Source organism: Lissotriton helveticus, chromosome 11 (assembly GCF_964261635.1).
Source record: "Lissotriton helveticus chromosome 11, aLisHel1.1, whole genome shotgun sequence".
NCBI classification, from domain to species: domain Eukaryota; kingdom Metazoa; phylum Chordata; class Amphibia; order Caudata; family Salamandridae; genus Lissotriton; species Lissotriton helveticus.
Genome location: NC_136072.1, coordinates 489,433,121 through 489,452,728, shown reverse-complemented (window position 1 = coordinate 489,452,728; position 19,608 = coordinate 489,433,121). Strand labels below are relative to the sequence as shown.

Genomic DNA, 19,608 nt, shown 5'->3' with positions numbered 1-19,608 from the left:
AATTCTCCACAGCCCTCCAGCAATTACTTTAGAGAGCGGAACATGGACTTCCACGTGAGCTTATGTAACCGAAAAGAGACGCCCTCGGCAAATGGGCGGTGCTACTCGTCCCCTTATGCAGATAAGCGTGCACTACAGCCAATGGGTGACCGGGAGAGGCGTGTCTACGGGCCCGGCCGCCCTGTCTAGGTGTGAAGCGGGGTGACAGTGGCGGTTCGCTGACAGGACTCAGCATCTCTGTACAGCAGTACAGTACAGAGGAGCGGCGGCCACGGCGAGGAAGAGGAGCAGCAGCCCTGCCAGGACCAGGGGAGAGCGGTGCACGCAGAGCAGGGTGAGTCCACCGCGGGGTGCAGTTAGCAAAGAATCGGGAGGGCACCAGGAAGCCGTTGCTCACCTTGTTACAGCTGGTGTTCCGACAGACTGATAACCAAAAGCGTCACAACGTTTCCCCTGGTTGTCGCTGAACAGCGCTGAACACACGGGGAGAGGTGCTCATTTATCTTGGAAGCTTTAGGTCCCTGACTCAGTGCTTTAAATGGGCGGTAGTTACTGTCTCCGGTACTGAGTACCTTTATGCACTTCTCTAACTTGAAAAGGAGAGTACCTTCTCAGCACACTTTCAGCACTTTTATTGGAAGAGTACAAACACTGCTCAGAAGCAACAGGTACTCTAAATAGTGTGTATCTGCACTTCTGTAGTTTGATTTGAAGAACAGCGTGGGACCATACTATTGTTAATTGTTACATCTCACTACCCTTAAGCACACGTCTCCGATGTGTGTCCGTCTCCCATGTCGGTGTGTCCTCACATGGATGCGAAGGTTCGTTAGTTAAAGCTAAATTTGAGACTTAATGTGACACAGTGCGACTGCAGAAGTCTGTTCATTGAAGTATTCCCGTAGACCGGGAAACTGCTCTGCACGGCACCCTGTCTGGTGAAAGTGGGCTAATAATATGCACCGTTTATGTTAACGCAAAGAATGCCACTGCCGTGACTGCCAGCAGTGTTTCTAATCCTCATGAGGTTAACAGATTTGCCCACGATCACATGCTGTAGACAAGTGATGCTGGGAGTTTCAAGCAAGTTTTCTGATAGCCTATCCGACTATGCAGTCACTGATAAATCTTTTTTTACCCATGCCTTTTTTTCCTTGGGTCTGCAAACCAGTGTTTTCTAATATTTTTTGTTTAAAAATGCGGTTTGTGGTTACTTAGGTCTCTTAATGATTCTATTAGTGTAATACAATGCAAAGCAATAATCAAGATGTATCATCTTTTTAGTATTAGTGGACACACATTAACTGTTAAGAGGTTGCAATATATGCATTAGATCAGATGCCCGAGGTTTACACGTGAAAATAAATCAGACTGAACTGTTTTACAACTGTCTTGTTCATGCAAAACGTATGTTTTACATTTGAGGGCATCCGAAGATTATGAAGACGAAAATACCTATGTTTGTTTGGTGAAGAAGGTCCACGAATTCCTTGTTATGTCTGTCTTTAGTTAGGGCTACATACAGCTTTCTTTTCCCGGCCTTCTGTCCTCATTTGTTTAAAAAAAAAGTCCAAAAAAGTACAGTGATAGAGTGGGCTTTGCATCATCTCCTTTCAGCAACTGGCTTTCATGAGTTTTTTTCAAATGTTCCCATTGTTGGGGCATTATTGCTGTATTTTGTTCAAATGTGGACTTTCTCACATGCTTATCGAAACACGCTCACCATAGCGCATTAGCGGTTGTTTGTTTATGAGTGTGCGGGGAGGGTTTGAAGGATCAGGTATGTGATCAAAGTGAAGGATTTGGGAGACAGATCACTGATTACCTTGGGCTATATCCTGATCTCCTAATGGTTACTGAGATGTCACTTGGTGCAGAGGTCTTTGAGGGAAGGCAAGCACTGTCTCTGACATTGACACCGACCAAGGCGTGTTATTAGCCCTGGAGGGGCAAATATTGAATGCGCTTTGCAAATCAATTAGCTGTTGTGTCTGAGTTTTCAGACAGAAAATATAGCATGATTCATTCTCGTTAAGCAGATAGTCTGATGCTACTTTAGAGCTGTTCCATCCTAATTTACTCATTAAAGTTCTCAAGATAAATAAATTACATTTGGTTTGTAAGCAAGACGTTTATTTTTATCTGCAACAATGTTGCTTGCACCTGCTCTCTAAAGTCAGAATAGACTGCAACTATGTGGCAGTCATGTAGCTTGGATTTGTAGTAAATAGGTGTATGGGCTTGGAGAGCTTCCAAGCTAGCCCCTCCACATAAGCCATGGTTTATGAGGTATTTACATTGTATTCAGTCATCAGATATAAAGAAGCATCAGGATATAACACCTAACTAATTAAATATTTGAAAGGATAACAGTTTTTAATATGGAGTTTATGACACAGTTTTTTAATTTCTTAGATGAGAATTAAGATGTTGATCTGAAATAACTAAATCCTGAATACATTGGAAGATTATAGAGCTACATGAATGTATGTTTGTGATCATTCCATTTATGCCCTGTTACTTCTTTACATCAGATGAATGAATACAGTGTAAATATACAGCATGAAATCGTTTGTATTATTGTTGTTTCTGATGCTTGTGGTATATTGATTTAAAATTGTGAGCCGGAGGGGTACTGGCTAAGTGGGTGAGCAGTGCAGACCTTTCAGTTTTACTGACCCAAAAACCTGAAGCTTTATCCATGCATGTAGTTGCATACCCTGGCTCCAATATATTAAAACCTGTTTTACAGAACTTGGTTACTCCTCCTTGTTTGAGCGCCCAGATCTAATTGGTTAAGGGGACCAACAGAGGGTTTTGGAGAGCTTCCGAAAACGTAAAGAATTGTCTAGGGAAGTGTCTGAAGTAGTCAAACCCACTGTCAGGGATTATTACCTTCTACAACTACCTCCTTATATTGCCCAGTATTTATTATATGTAAATAATGTTCATGAAAGGAATTTGTTGACTAGATTCAGGCTGGGGTCTTTTTGGTGGTTGATATGCTTTCCCCTGGGCCAGTATTCTTTGGAATCTATTTCTATGTGTCCTTGTGATGAACATTCGAGTCAAACCATTTTCCATTTTGTATTTTTCTGTCAGTTTTACCTTCCATTACCAGGAAATTTTTAATACCTCTTTTTGCGCAGACACAAATTTTCCAAGTGCAAAGCGGCCTTGTATTTTTTGCTGCAACTCAATGACCATGATGTTTGCTTTGCCGTTGGGAGCTTTTTGAAGTGTATTTTAGCAAACAGAAGGAGTATGCTTTTTTAATTCTAATGGATTTTACTACTTTTGGTATGGATTGCATTTGTATTGCTGCTAAAATGTTCACTACTGCTGCTAACTCCTTTATAGGATTGATTTCAATATTCCTGTATTATTGGATAATATTTGCTGCTATTGATGGTTGCAGTCGTTTATGCACTGTTGGATAATATCTGCTGCTATTTATGAACTCAGTTGTTTTGCACTGTCACTTTAGTTTGGAGAAAAATGTCAGTTTTTGCTTGCTGGCGTATTTTTTTAAAATGGAAAATGAGTTTGTATTTGCTGAGATGTGTATGATTTTAAATGATGTTTTTTTTACATGTGTATCTTTTATGATCTGTCTTCGGAAGGACAAATAAAGAAAGAAATTGAAAAATTTACACCGTTTTTTATCTGTTAGATCATATGCACCATGAAATTGTTTGTAGTATTGTTGCTTCTGATGCTTGTGGTATATTGATTTTAAATTGTGAGCCGGAGGCAGGGCCGTTTCTACCATTAGGCAAGACTAGGTGGCCGCCTAGGGCGGTAAAAGGAGGAGGGCGGCAAAAAACCTGAGCTTGGTATTCGGAATGAGTGATTTTAATGAGTACCTGTACTTTCCATTTAAAGCACTGCTCACATGCATCTCAAGACATGCGGCAGCGGGTCCTCCCTTCATCCTCTTTTGAAAGCGATATATCATGCTTTTTACTGACCCCAATATCTGCCTCGCACTGTGGGAAAAGCTACTCTGGTCTTTTCAGCTGGTGGACCGAAATTGGACCATTTGTCCAAATGTAGCCTTCACGAAGACTTTAGCGCCCAAATACAAAACGTGGACAGCAGACTGTACGAAATAAAAGCTGCGCAGTTCCAACCACACAGCCTACACGCCATAGCCTACAGCTCCCATAAGCGCGGGTTTCAGTGCTCTCCTGGCAGTTGAAAGCCAACATAAATATTACAATATAATAAAATACAACACAAGCAAGCACCGACGGTCTGGGCTGTACAGAGAAATCGCTTACGGGGCAGCAGCGGGTGGTTTCTTCGCTGGTCTGTGGGTCGTTTATTGCAGAGCGTGCCTTTTTTTGCTAACCAATCGCACAATTTTATGGGGCAGTGCAACCAAACCCCAATTACCTCCTACTACTGACCCTGCCCTGTCAATCAGTATAAACTAGATTTCCGATTTCCTCTACCTGTCTTCACTTATTTAAAATTGGTTACATTTCTTCGTATATATTGAAGTGGGTCAGAGTCGTAAGCAAGGCGTACCTGTTGTCGGATTTTTAAGATGCTCTTCATCAGACGACGAGAGGTAAGAACAGCTTTTGGGGACCTCACACTGCAGGTGGATGCGGCAGGGTTGTTATGTGCAAAACTTGGAATTATTCTGACAACACCAGTGACAGGTATTTGTAACGTGCAGAGTAAAGTGAAAAATGCCAGTATAGAGTCAAGGGTTTAATTTGTTTCCTGTTCGTCTCTGAATGATATGCAAATTCCAAAAAATCAAATTATTTTCATATTATCAACTAATCGTGTGAGTGGGCTTGAAGCTTTGAATGCCTTTGCAAGGCATTTGAGAATCTCATTGTTTTTACTGTAAAGAGAGTGTATACATGGCACTTTAAGCAGCGGCGAGCGCAGTTCGTTTTTTTTTTATCTAAATAGGTGAAGCCTTGGTTTTTATTTCAAATTCTTTGGGTAAAATAATGTATAAACGGAGCAAAACAAATTTCTGAAACGTACATACAGTGTTATAAACGGAGCAAAGAAAATATGTCAAACAACCATAACAGAACGAAGTTCAACACTTCTGTCCATGAATATCTTCTTTTGAAGTACCCACTGTGGATTTTACAATGTCTAAAACTGGAGGTCAATTTCCAACCAAACTTGGCAACATTTTTCGGTTTCCAAATTCCATATCACTATTAACATCGCATGGGATTTGCGTCATTCTCACTTGCCGCTAAATGGGCAGGAAAAGGCCGCCCTTCGGGGGGGTTAACAATTTGGGTGGCAACGCATTTGGGTTGCAGTGTTAAAACCCTGGAGACACTTTCAGAAGACGTCCAGTGCTTGATTTTAGAGTGGCCGAATGGTTTTAGACTGGGAGTTATAAATGTTTATTCCAGGCCAGTTAGTGTTTCGGTTAATTCGAAAACAATCGATGAACTGTCCACCTTTTTAACCTACTTTCCGGAGAGAGTCATGTATGTGGTGGGAGGTGACCTCAATTCCCAGTTTGAACCTCTGGCCGGTTTGCTAGATGCAGTAAACCAGGAAGAGGACGGTGTCTGGGGAATCCCTCAAGTAGCTGGACCTGTTGCGAGATTATGGTCCCCATTAGCCCTACAGATTACAACTTAAACATTGACCCACTCGATAAGGGCATGCAATGGGCGTGTGAAGTCAGATGTGCCACCCGCCTTTACTTTTTCCCAGTCAGGAAGGAGGGCACGCCTAGACTACATGTTTATTGAATGTAGGGAGTGGAAAAGAATTGTAGACTTTAAGATCATACAGAGGGAGGAGAGCGATCATGACCATTGACGCTAGTTCTTAGGATCCCTGGTGCCGGTGAGGGGCTTCTACCTGAACGTGACAACTTAAACACAGCTACACTGTCCAGTAACAGATGCAGGATAAGATGGGACAAGCTGGCCAAAAACTCAATCGAATTGGCCAAAATGTATACCCAAATACTACCAGTACTTGAGGGTGTCGCCGCACTTGCCCCGGAGCACCCCCAGGTGACTTCCATTTAAAACTAGGCAACTTGCATAAAGCATTAGTTAGTGCCATAAAAGAAACCTTAAATCCCGTTGGTGTAACAAAGGTTGGGCACTACAGGAAGCCATCCTGGTACAATAAGGCGTGCAGACAGGCAAAAAGGGAGCTCCTAGAGGCGTTAAAACAAAACACTAGCAGGCCCCTAATAAAAATAAGGAGGCAAATATACAGGGACCTTACACGACATGCCAGGGAGGAATGGGAAGCTGACAAATGGGCCGATCTAACCTCAGCTTTGGTGGTCAAAGACGCCCGCAAGTTTTGGCAAATTGTAAGTACAGGCTCGGCGGAGCCTGATCAAGCAGTGACACCGAACATTTCACCCGAGGTTTGGGAACAACATTTTGCCAACCTTTATAAGGAAGCACCCAACGATCCCTCAGGGCTTATACCTCCAAAGGCATATTCCCTGGAATGTGACCGGCCTAAGCTCACCTTCTCCTTGACTGAGGTAAGAACAGCTATAGTAAACCTCCCTACGGGCAAGGCGGCAGGCCTGGATAAGGTACCGGGGGATTTATACAAACAGGAACCCGAGATATGGGCCCCCTACCTCCAAAGAATCTTTAATGCAATTTTAGGGGGAATGGCTCCTCCAAATACTTGGCTGGGGGCCGAGTCGGTGCCAATATTTAAGAAGGGCTCACCTCTCTTACCACTGAATTACAGGCCTATCAGCCTTATAGATGTCTCGCAGAAACTCTTTTCAAGGATGATCCTGGATCACCTTTTAGAATGGGTAGAAGATTCAAAAATCTTGAGTGTTTACCAGGTGGGTTTCCGAAAGAAGGTATCCACCGTCGACCAGATTTTCAAATTAAAGATGCTGTTCTGGAAAACGCTTAATATAAAGGGGGGCTCGCTGCATACTGTTTTTGTTGACCTCCGTGCGGCCTTCGACCTGGTCCCACGGGGGAAACTTTGGAGCGTATTAAGGGATTTAGGTATACCCCCGCTTCTCTTAAATATTCTAATTCGCCTCCACTCACAGAACTTTGCAAGGGTAAGATGTGGGAGGCAAGGGACCCTGTCGGCAAGCTTCCTCATTTGCAGAGGGGTAAGGCAGGGTTGTGTGTTAGCACCGACCCTGTTTTGCCTCTTTGTAAACTGGGTGATTGACTACCTGAACAGGGTCCCCAATAGGGAAGCTCCTGGGTTGGCGGGAACAGGTATCTCTGCTATTATGTTCGCAGATGATACCTTGTTGCTCGCAAAGACACCAATGGGTATACAGAGAGTCCTGGATGCCTTTGTTGCCTTCTGCCATGACAGGGGCCTGGAAATAAACAAATCTAAAACAAAGTACAGGATTTTCAACCCACCGAGAACGTCTCGTCCTAACCCTATTATAGAAGGTGTCCGCTTGGAGAGAGTCTCAACATTTGAATACCTGGGCCTAACTCTGAACGAGGATATGACTTGGGTACACCACCAGACCAAATCCCAACTAAAGCTCTCCCAAAAAATAGGCGGGATTTTTAAACTCCTTAAACAAACTACCTTTAAACCTGTATCTCCTCCTCTTGAAATTTTTAAGTTGCAGGCACGGGGTGCGGTGATCTACGGGGGCGAGTTATGGGGACACTGCTGCCACCCAGACATTATCACCACTGAAAACAGGTTTATTAGGCAGCTGCTATCTTTACCAACCGGCACGCCCCTTCTCCCCTTTAGATTAGATTTGGGCCTTAGATCAATAAAGGAGGAACTAGGCCTAAAACCTCTTACCTTCTGGAGACGACTATGGGCGACTTCTGAATTGGCCAGTTATAGGAATGAATTGATTGAACTCCTACAGCTGCCAAACATATGGAATATCCCATGGTTCAAACATATCAGGCAAGAGTTTGACAGATTGGGGTAACCCCAAGTTTGGAGGAACCCCGCAGAAGTGTGTAGTGGGCTACCCCAGCAGGAATTGGTGAAAAAATATTATCATAAAAATTTGTCTGATTGCCAATCTAACCCCAAAATAGGGCCATTAACTATGTCATCCCTTGAGCAAAAGGATAACTACAAATTCGAGCCTGTCTTGGACATAATTAGCCCGAGCGCACATAGGAAGCTATACCTCCTATGGAGATATGACTCCCTACCGCTCAGAGGTCTAACAGCACGATGGTACCATGACGCCCCTGCAAACTGTCCAGTGTGCGATGCCGAACTAGAGTCGGACGTACACATGGTCTTCTTCTGCCCCTCCTACACGACCCCTAGGAAGAAGTGGATAATTCCCATCTGCAAAAATCTGGGCATTAGGCACCACCACCAATCATATCGAATATTAAAAACTGACCTGTCGCCATATATTGTTTTTGGGGGTCACGAAATTTTTGGCTTCAATGTGGAATATCAGGAGGAAAAGTTTGGAATAATTAACTATTATGAATGGTGTAACCTGGTAGGGGGTAACGAGTTCCTGTTGTATTAAAGGGGTAGCTTAAGGGATACGCCCGTTTCATGATGTTGGAAAACGTGTGTCTTATTTCCTTTTTAAACTTTTCATAGTAATTGATGTTTTAACATTTTTAAAGCTGTATTTTACTGTGTTTCTTTTATGACATTCATATGTCGAAATAAAGATTTAAATAAATAAATAAAAATATCACTATTAAAGAGTATTTTCTGGCTCAGAAAAAAAATTCGGTCCATCAGGGCTATCTTAAGCAATTAAGCGAGGGAAATGCTTAGAAATATAATTAACAGATTCTGCAAATTAAGACTTACTTAAGCACTTCTATAGTCCTTATTTTCTTATTGTACCCGATTGGACGAGTTGTTTACCACTGCCTTATTATCCATAATGTTTGTTATATGCTGTTGCTTTTATTTTTGTCACATCGTGTTATATATGTAGAGCGTTCTGACCCTTGCTGGCTTCATACGTGTTACAAAAAACTGCTAAATAGTAATGGGACACAAAGTTGAAATAACGTGGAGTATTGCCAGCTATACACTGGGGAGGTGTTCTTTGGGTTTAGCATTACATTTTGATCTGTGATTGAGTCATGCAAGCCTGGTATCATGGAGAGGCCATGGTAGTAAAAGGGAGGGGGCGGCATTTTTCAATTCTTGCCTAGGGCAGCAAAACACCTAGAAATGGCCCTGGCCGGAGGGGTACTGGCTAAGTGGGTGAGCAGCGCAGACTTTTCTGTTCAGCTAACCCAAAAACATGAAGCTTTACCCATGCATGTAGTTGCTGTGCCCCAACACACTCTTGCATGACATGTAAAAGACACATGTTGCAAGCTGCATATATATTCCCGAGCTAGGTTTCTCGTTATAACTTCATGAGATGTTTGCATTTTCAAAGTGTTAAACAAGAGTGCAGGGCGAGTGGTCCAGGGCAGCCACCTACCACATCATCTTCTAATGAGTAGCATCAGTGAAGATCCTGGACCAAGACTTATCTCTTCAAGGGTGAAACTGCTGCTTTATGAGCAGCAGTTCTCCTCGAGACCTTCATCAGACCTCATCCAGGGATGTAGCATATGTCCTTAAGGTGGCCACCACATGTCAGAGGGTTCTCACTCAGGATAAGGCCTTCATACGTCTCTGATATGCCAGAATCCGGGTGCTATTCCCACATTTGTAGGGGGTGGGCAATTACTTTGTGCTCTTCCACTGGCCTCACAGCACACACTGTACCTCCATAGTGCACATGCACAACCTACTGCCTAGAAGCCTTGATTGAAGTACTTTTAAGTAAACCGCATATCGTAGTCATAGTGATGAGGACGCAGTGCAGTAGTTCCACAATTTAGCTGAAAATATGGAGGTTTTATGGATATATGATGGTACCAAAGTTTAGGACTCAGACGTTTATTCGACAATGGTTATTTTGGTAAAAATAAGTCTGACTTTTTCCTGTATTTGACAGTTTTTAATAAAATAGTAGGTGTGTACATATTTGTGTGTGAATAAATAGCCAGACACATATTGCTTTAAAAAAAACTATGCAAAGTTTAAAAAAATATTAATTCTTCCAACCCGATTCAAAGGCAGTGCCGGATACATATGTCTGCTTAGTTTTATGGTTATTGGTCTCTAGGTTTATGCTCTAAAATGACTTACGCATACATGCATAGATACAATGTCCTAAGTGGTCGTATCCATGAAAACAACATGCACTCAAGTGGAGCCCATTGCAGTCAGCCTTCAAAGGACAGGCTAACTGCATTCCAAAACTGCCTTGGACTTCACTGCTTCAGCAATGACTCCAGCAGTTGGCTTACTGTGAGCATCACAAATACTTCAATACAGCTTGAATGCCTGGCTGCCAGGCACGCAATATTCAGCTATATTTCAGCTCAGCATAGACAATGCACATAAAGAGAGATAGCAACTTCAGAAGAAAAAGAGACAGGAGGCAAGCAAAGCATGTTTAATGGTAGAGATGGCTGTGCTTCTTGGTACTCCCGGAACAGGACTAGTTCACATATGCCTGAAGTTCTTCTGTATTTTACAGATGAGCTGAAAACGATGTAATTAAATGAACTCAAATTAATCACTACGGAATTATATTAATTCATGTATTTCCATTCATACTTTTTTTGATACAAAAGTAAGTCACCTTAAGTATTGTGAGCATGGGTTCCCAGCTCTTTGAGTAAAAAGTACTGATGCTGCACATAACTGTTGAAGGTCTGGCAATGGTTTCATTCTTGCTAAGGTAAAATTTGGTTTGGTAGCTTACTGCTCTTTTTGGACAGAATCATGGTGATTTGGATATGGTTGCAATAGCACACCTAGCTGAAACCCAATGAAATGGAGTGAACGGAGATTACTCACCAGTGTTTTTGATTAATGTAATCTAAAAATTAATTTAAGCAATTGAATCCATCTAGTGTTTGTTGTACATCTTTCTACTCCATCCTAATAACTGGGGCAGAAACAGTAGTTTTGTTTTCGTATTGGAGGCAACAGAGGTGCCTTTACCTTTGTAATATTAATACAATTGCGAGGAAGTTGAGTAAGGTGGTGATGATTGTCATTCTGAATATTATGAGTCGCTGATTGATTTCTGGAGTTCTGTTGAGCGATACTGGTCTTTTTATCCATGAGTGAGCCATTTTGAATATTAATAAACCTGACTATGAGTTTTATGGGAAATTACCGTACCGTGCCTTTAGGGCATAAATATTGCTTTTTACTAGTTCCATGTTTGATGTCTGGTCCTGTCAAACATTCACACCGTTCCAATTCCTTTGCCATTGTCAAATCAAGACTTGACCATTACAGGGAAAGTTTAAAGTTGCTGTTCCTTTTTAACATTGGCAATTAGAGTAGGCATTCGGCACCCTTCATCCATAGGAACTATTTGCCTTGGACATACTTTATATGTAGGACATTATGATTGAAGTTATTACTTATCACTGGTGGCGTGATTTGCAGTGTCATCAAAATATGTATTTGTGTCTTTTACTAATAATCATGAAGCTAAAGATTACATTGGAGAATAGCATTTGAATTGCATCTTGCCAAAAATAAAAATTGGGTAAGTTGCGACATGGTTAGTCGGAAAATCAAATGATTTTTTGAAAATATGAGCACACTGGCAAAGATGTTGACGTTGCTGGTAGGCCCAAGGCACGCAGTATAATTGGTGTGTTTCCTCTCTATGCACCTTAGTGTTGTCAGCCTTGATATTCTTGGTACATACATGGAATAGATAGATTGAGAGGTGGCAGACGTATTGTTTTGACGTGCATGCCAGGTGCCGAGTGATTTGCAGGAAGCAAATCAGGCTGGGGAGGCTCCCAAGGCTTCACACCAGTGGGTTGGGATGTCTCCTCTTTTCCCTTGAGAGCAGACATCTGTTTCTCAGGCATGCTATTTGCTAGTAGTTTGTAGTCGCACAGTTCTCTGCCTATCTTCCTTTTAGTAGGGGGGGTAAGTGGGTTTGAAGTCATTCTGATTGTGTTACTGAACGTTGTGCTCTGACATAAAATATGAGTCACTCAAGATATAGTTATTCATTTTCTCATCCTTTTTGCTTAAGGGATTTGATAACACAAACCAGTCCCCTTACCTGTCAAACAGTAGATCTGTACAACACTTATGGACGGGGTTTGATAGTGAGAAAAACCTAATTTTCACGTTGACCAAATCCATAAAAAAAATTAACAGAAATGGTATGGGTAAGGTGTCATAATTATTCTCCCCGGGAGTCGTTCAGAAGCACTGCAGGGTAGTAGACAAAACGCTAGCGTTTTATGGTGATTTCGGGCTGTAGTGGGAAGGCAATTAATCAGGGAGGTTGTGTAACTCAGTTGAGAACTCCTAATGAGGTGTACTATTTTTATGATCGGGTGGTCCTGCGGTAGTCATATCTTTTGTTAAAGTTGTTCAGACTAAACCTTTCTTGTGTATAATAATATCTTGTCCACGGTTCTGGCTGCAGCACGTGTTTTTTTGGCGGGAGGCAGGAGCCTGGAATTTTCCAGAATCTGGTGGAGAAGGGACGTGGGTTTCCATGCTAAGCCTCTTAAAAGTACCCTCACCCGTTCTTATGTAACATGTTGGAGGTAAGTTCAGCATCGAATGATTCGTGTACAACTGAAAGATTTTCTTTGAACATCCCCTTGAAAAACAATATCTAGAAGGGACGCTAATATTTGGATATTTTTTGTGGAGAGTTGATCTAATAATGGTAATCTCTCATGCAACACCTGCACACCGAAAAGTGCCCCTTTAAGACCTGGCTTTTTCCACTCCTTTCTGCTGTGTTGATATTTAGTTTTACACTAAATTCTAACAAGGCGATTATTTATAAGTAGTGTATTTTTTCTGAGAGGATTGTGCAGTCTGAAGACTAGTTAATCTCTGCAAGCAGCAGCATTCCACGTTGCTTTCTCTGCCTTACTCAGTAGCCTGCAGTTTGGGAGCTCGCACCAGCTCAATGCCCTGGGGTCATGGGTATGAGGGAAGGAGACCCTGTAAGGCTGGGAGAAGAGACTTGGTGCTCTAGGGGGGAAATTAGATTTGCATACAGTGAAAGTCATGAACTATCCATCGGTGCCTCCTTGGCCCAGGTTGCTTCTGAGGTAAACCACAGCTTGATACCCACCTGTGGGCCTCGAGAAAGGGCCACAGCAGAGTCTTTGCTATTTCTCTTGGATCCACAGCCATGGGCTAGTGCCTGTAATGTTGGGACCGCACGTTTGCGGTCTAGTTGACAAGCGCACGTAGACGTGCGCATACGCGGCGGCGTACGACGCCGCGTAGGTTATAAAATAAAGGTGGGCGTGTCCCCGAGTTACTCGGGACCACTCGAACGACCAAACCAGGTGTCCGTGTGAGTCTCTGCATAGCGCGCCTACAGCATGCGCGCCCCCCAGGTTATCAGAACCTGACAATGGCGACGAGGGTTCACTGATCCCACGCTGTGCCCCTCACATGCTCCGACCTGTTTTCTGGTGCCTACGGAGCCGGCCCGGCCCCTGCATGCATTCCCGGCGAGCCTAGATGAGGCCCTGGCCACGACGCCGCGGAGGTGACGCAGTGCGGTCGCGCCATACGCACTCTGCCGCACGTGTGCCCGGCATCTCCTGGCCCTGCCAAGCGCGGTGGGAAGGGCGCAGCGGTGTTGCGCGGAGTTACTAGGCCGCAACACGTGCCAGTCGGCGCCGAGTCTGCCGGTGGTGCCACGCCCTGCACAGTGGCGGCAGTGGTCTCTGAAGAGGACGCTCTTCCCCCAAGACCTCCAGCGGAGGATTCCAGACCGGCTCCAGCCGACGTCCCTGATTGCCTCACGGCAGGGCTGCCTTCACCCGCGCCACGATGACGGCCATCCCTCCAATCGAGCCATTTGTGGTCGACGGTGCGCCTGCATCCCTAGCGCCCAGGTGGAAAGACTGGACTGAGCGCCTACAATTCTATTTTGAGGGAGCAGGGACGGCGAGGGAACGGCGCCGAGCACTACTCCTCCACCTAGGAGGTAAGGACATTCACCGTATTTACAAGACTTTGACGGAGGCTACGCCGCACACCTATGTCACCCTCCTGCAGGCGCTCAACGCCTATTTCGAGCCCATGGCCAGCAAGGACTACGAGAGATGTATCTTTCGTCAGGCCAGGCAGGAGGCGGATGAATCTCTTGATGCCTTCCATGGGAGACTGAGGGAGCTCGCCAGCACTTGTGGATTCAGAGATGAGCAAGAAGAAATACGCGGTCAAATAATTCAGAACTGCTACTCGTCTGACCTAAGGGTCAAAATCCTGCAAGAAGATGGGAAGCCCCTTGCCGAGATCCTGAAGCTAGGCCGCTCCAAGGAACTGTCAAGAGCGAGAGCATCGCACATGGAGGCGGCCTTGCACAGGCCGGTGAAAGTTGAACAAGTCAACGTAGCGGAACAAGTGAATGTCGTCCGACAGAAACAGCGGCCGTTCGGAGGGAAGAAGCCACAAGAACGGCGGAAAGACTGCGGATACTGCGGAGGCACGCCTCACCGAGCGAAAGACTGCCCAGCAAACGGCAAGAAATGTGGCGCATGCGGGCGGATGAATCATTTCGCCTCAGTATGTAGATCCTCGAAACAGAAGCCGGAAGCTGCACACGCCATCAGGGACAGCCCAGAGAGCGAGGACATGGATGACGACGTCCATGATTACCCCATACACTATGTCTTTGCCATCGACCATCCTGCCAGGAAGAAGAAGCGTCTCCCAAAGTGTCGAATAAGAGTGAACCAGCAAGAGGTGAGAGCCACCATAGACACGGGGGCCTCCATAGAATTGATGGCAGCAGATGTATACAACCAACTACGTGACAAGCCAACACTAAAAAAGGCGAAAATCCGAGTGTTTGCCTACGGACAGAAAACTCCGATACCACTCATCGGGTGCTTCCAGACGGAAATCCATCATCAGGACAAGAAAGTCCCCTCCACCATATACGTGACGAAGGAAGGGAGTGGCATGCTACTCAGTGGGAGGACCGCCGAAGAACTTCAGCTCATCTTCTATGCCATGGCAGTCCTAGAGGATGAATTAGATGCCATTCTCGAAGAATTTGAAGACACGTTTCGGGGCATTGGATGCCTCAAGGGAAAAGAGGTGTCGCTGCACATAGACCCGTCCATCCAACCAGTGGCGCTCAGACACCGGAGGATTGCCTTCCACCTCCGGAAGAAGGTGGAAGAGGAACTCGAAAGTTTAGAGAGACAAGGAATAATCGAGAAAGTTGATGGGCCCACGCCATGGGTGTCACCGATCGTGGTAGCGAGGAAACCTAAACAGCCAGGGCAGGTCCGCATATGCGTGGACATGCGCCTGCCCAACGCAGCAGTTAAACGGGAGCGTCACCTGACGCCTACCATCGACGACATTCTGAGCGAACTCAATGGCGCCAAATGGTTTTCCAAAATGGATCTCCGCTCAGGTTACCACCAGCTGCCCCTGCACCCAGACTCCAGGTACATCACTACTTTCTCCACCCATGTGGGCCTGCGCCGATATCGCCGCCTCAACTTCGGCATATCAAGTGCTGCTGAAGTTTTCCAAAATACTATCCGAGAGGTGCTCAGCGGGCTCCCGGGCGTACTCAACGTCAGTGACGATTTGCTAATATATGCCCAATCCGTGGAAGAACACCACCAGCGGCTGAGAGGGGTTCTGCAAAGACTCAAGGACTCTGGCCTCACCCTGCACCGCGAAAAATGCCAATTCCTCCGCAACACCATCAGTTTCTTTGGATATACATTCTCAGACAAAGGCATTGCGCCCGATCCAGAGAAGGTCAAAGATGTACAGACAGCTCCCGCCCCAACGAACATCTCTGAGGTGCGGAGCTTTCTAGGGATGGTTAATTTCTGTGGTCGCTTCATCCCAGACCTCTCTAACCTCACCCGACCTCTCCGAGAGCTCACGAAATCATCCACCCCCTGGCAGTGGGGCGATGAACAAGATGAAGCATTCCGCAACACCAAAGCAGCCCTATCGGCGGAGAAAACACTCTCCTACTTTGACCCATCCAAACAGACCAACATCGCCGTGGACGCCAGTCCCTTCAGCCTGGGTGCTGTCCTCACACAACGTCAAGGAGAAGACGACTGGGCGCCGATCGCATACGCAAGCAGGTCCCTGACAGAGACTGAACAGAGGTACTCTCAGATAGAGCGGGAAGCCATAGCGATTCACTGGGCGTGCAGACATTTTCATATGTATGTATATGGGCACCCGTTCACTGTCTCGACGGACCACAAACCCCTAATTCCACTGTTCAGGGGAACGGTATCCAAACCACCTCCCAGGATTGAAAAATGGATACTGCAGCTGCAAGAATATGACTACCTGCTAGAATTCAAACCGGGAGCCACCAACCCAGCGGACTTCCTCTCACGACACCCAAGGGCAGCCACCCCGGGAGAAAAAGAGGATGCCGAAGACACAGAGTCATATGTGAATGCAGTGGTTGAAAGGTCCAGACCACTCCCCATGAGTTTGGACATGTTCATCGAGGCCACCAAGAATGACGAGATTTTCCAGCTTGTTTCGAACGCCATACGCACGAATGAGTGGAAGACACTCCAAACATCGCTAGGCAAGAGAACACCGCAAGCGAAAACAGCCCTGGAAGCGTTCTTGAGAGTCAAGGAGGAACTGTCAGTCGACAGCCAAGGGTGCGTGTTAAGGGGGCCCAGAATCGTGATGCCTTCTACCCTCACCCATCAAGCCATCGCGCTCGCTCATCGAGGACACCAGGGAGTGGTGAAGACAAAGAGCAGACTTCGTGCAAAACTGTGGTTTCCTGACATGGACTCACAAGTGGAACGAGCCGTCAAGGAGTGCCAGTGGTGCCAAGCAGCGGGACCCCCAGAGAGCCCGCCCCCGATTATCACAGAAGTTGGCCCGGAGAAGCCGTGGGAACATGTAAGCGCTGATTTTGGTCATCTGCCAGATGGGAGACACATGCTGGTCATCATGGATGACTACACTAAATATCCGGAAGTGGAAATAGTACCATCCCTCACCACAAAGGAAGTGATTGCCAAATTTGAAAAGACTATCGCAACCCATGGCATCTTCGAGAAGGTAAAAACTGACAACGGGCCCCCCTTTCAAAGCCAGGAGTTTGCCGAGTATCTAGCAGAATGGGGGATACAACACAGGAAGATAACACCCCGGTGGCCGCAAGCAAACGGGGAAGTGGAAAGGTTTATGCGCACGCTAAACAAAACCATCCGAATTGCCCATGCTGAAGGAACATCGGTGGAGAAAGGAATCTACTCGTTCCTCCGGGAATACAGGCTTACTCCACACCGCACCACTGAGGCAGCCCCCGGTCCGTCCACGATGGGACGCATAATCCGAGACACCCTCCCTAATCACCACACCTGGAACCCCACCAGTGCAGAATCGTGGAGGACGGTGTCAAATAGGAAGAAATCGAATGACTATGCCAGTTTCCGGCGAAAGTCCAAAGAATCGTCCATTGCTGAGAATGACTGGGTCTATGTCCGAGACAGGTATCCAGGGAGCAAATTCAGGCTCCCGTTTGAACCACAACCGTGGACCGTCACTGGCCGCAATGGAACCATGATCACTGCCCAACGAGGAGAAGAAACGGTCACCAGGAACATCTCCTTCTTCAAAAAAGCCGTCAGCCCAAGGAATGACCTACCTGACTCCGAGAGGAATGGGGAGTCACCTGTTCGACCAGAAATCGTCCAAAGCCCTCCTGAAAGTGCAGGCCAGAATTGGAACAACGCCCCTGCAGAAGAACCACGTGTCTCGGAGACACCCAATGCCGCTACTCCCAGGAACCCCCAGAGCCCCCGGGCCACCGGAACTCCCAGCAATGAACCACCCCGGAGAGTGCTGTTCCGTGGTGAAGCAGCAGGATATGGACTGAGAAGAAATCCAGCGCCCTCCTCCCAGATGGCCGACTACGCAGTGGGCTGATAGGACACGGAGAGACTAGAGACTGGTAACAGGCCGGATGGCCGTGATTTTTGTTATTTGTTTGATCTCCTTACCGTTATCATCTTGCTGCTGCGGATGTTTTGTTTTATACTAAAGGTGGAAAGGAATGTAATGTTGGGACCGCACGTTTGCGGTCTAGTTGACAAGCACACGTAGACGTGCGCATACGCGGCGGCATACGACGCCGCGTAGGTTATAAAATAAAGGTGGGCGTGTCCCCGAGTTAGTCGGGACCACGCGAACGACCAACCAGGTGTCCGTGTGAGTCTCTGCATAGCGCGCCTACAGCATGCGCGCCCCCCAGGTTATCAGAACCTGACAGTGCCGTCTCTCAGCATTATAGGATGATAATGCAAGATGGCTAGAGTTCCGGTCTGGAGCTTCTCTGAGGAGCGTTCACTTTCTTGATGCTCTTGCCCCACCCCCTCAAGGTCACACCATTACTTACACCAGAGGGGGCAGATTTTCTTTGGAGTGAATTCCTCAGCACATCTTGGCTGCCACTACAGGGATTCATGATTCTTGGTTTACAGAAGACAGTGGTGTTGGGATGCCAGTGTTCTTGTGTTGAACGACGTTCATGAAGCTCTTAAACAATTTTTGTTGTAGTTTATTTAGATCTAAAGGAAGCTTAATAACCTAGACCGATTCACCTGCTAGGGCAGTCTTATGGGATATATCTTCATGCTCCTTTGGAGGAGCCAGTTGTTACTTTATGAATGAAAGAGTGCTGGACCCTGAAGCTTTGCTCAGAAGCCAGTGGCCTCTGCAATTAAACATTGGAAACCCCGAATACAAAGGATGGTAGTCTTCAATCCACTACCGGACACTCCTGGTCCCTTTTTCTCACTTTAAATGATCTGTACACTTGTATTTGCAGTATATATATTATTTATTTCTACAGCTTACACCCTTAGATAGCTGCTATCTCAGAAAGCCTTCTCCCACTATACTCCTAAAATCCTGCTGGAAAAAATGACCTTGACTTACTTCCAATTGATTGCTGTCCTTTGTTTCTTCAGTGTCTCTCTCCCTACCTTCAATCCTTTCATTCCTTTTTTCTGAATATAGCTGTTTCTCAGCCGTATGCCTGTCTGTCTAAATCTCTGTTATTTAATTTCTGAAAGTGCCCACACCCCATTTCATGGAACACAACCTTTCCTTTTTTAAGACCCTATCCCTGCAATATAAGAATACTTAACCTTTACCAGCCTATTTATCTCACCAACCATTTGTCTGAAATGACATGGCCCCCCACTAATGATCACACCAAACTGGTATTTATTAACTGTACACAATAAGAAAAAGACGGAGAACGCCGAAACGCGTCCTGTGTTCATATTAATAAACCATCTGGTGAAGAAAATACATCGTGAGTGCGGCCCGTTCTTTACCCGTACCGGGGATTGAAGTTGGAGCTACGTATATATATATATATATATATATGTGTGATTACAATTACAATGGCATGTTATGTAGGTCATTGACGCATTAATGTATGAGAAAATGAACGCTCATTACTGTTTGGCGTCACAGACAAATCTTGCTAATTCACCAGATCCTCTTTCCTTCGTGCCTGCTTGGAAGAACGCATCACAGACTTGAAGTGAGGACCAGGTGCAAATC

At 45.7% G+C, this 19,608-nt stretch overlaps 1 protein-coding gene across 1 annotated transcript in view; it reads left to right on the top strand.

Moving 5' to 3' along the window:
• Window positions 1-231: 231 nt before the first annotated feature.
• The window catches only part of LOC144792911 (period circadian protein homolog 2-like), a 385,755-nt gene continuing 366,378 nt past the window's right edge, over window positions 232-19,608 (top strand). Inside the window, exon 1 of the mRNA XM_078668113.1 lies at window positions 232-334. The gene's annotated coding sequence lies outside the window, so the exon portion shown is untranslated. The remainder of the gene's footprint in view (window positions 335-19,608) is intronic.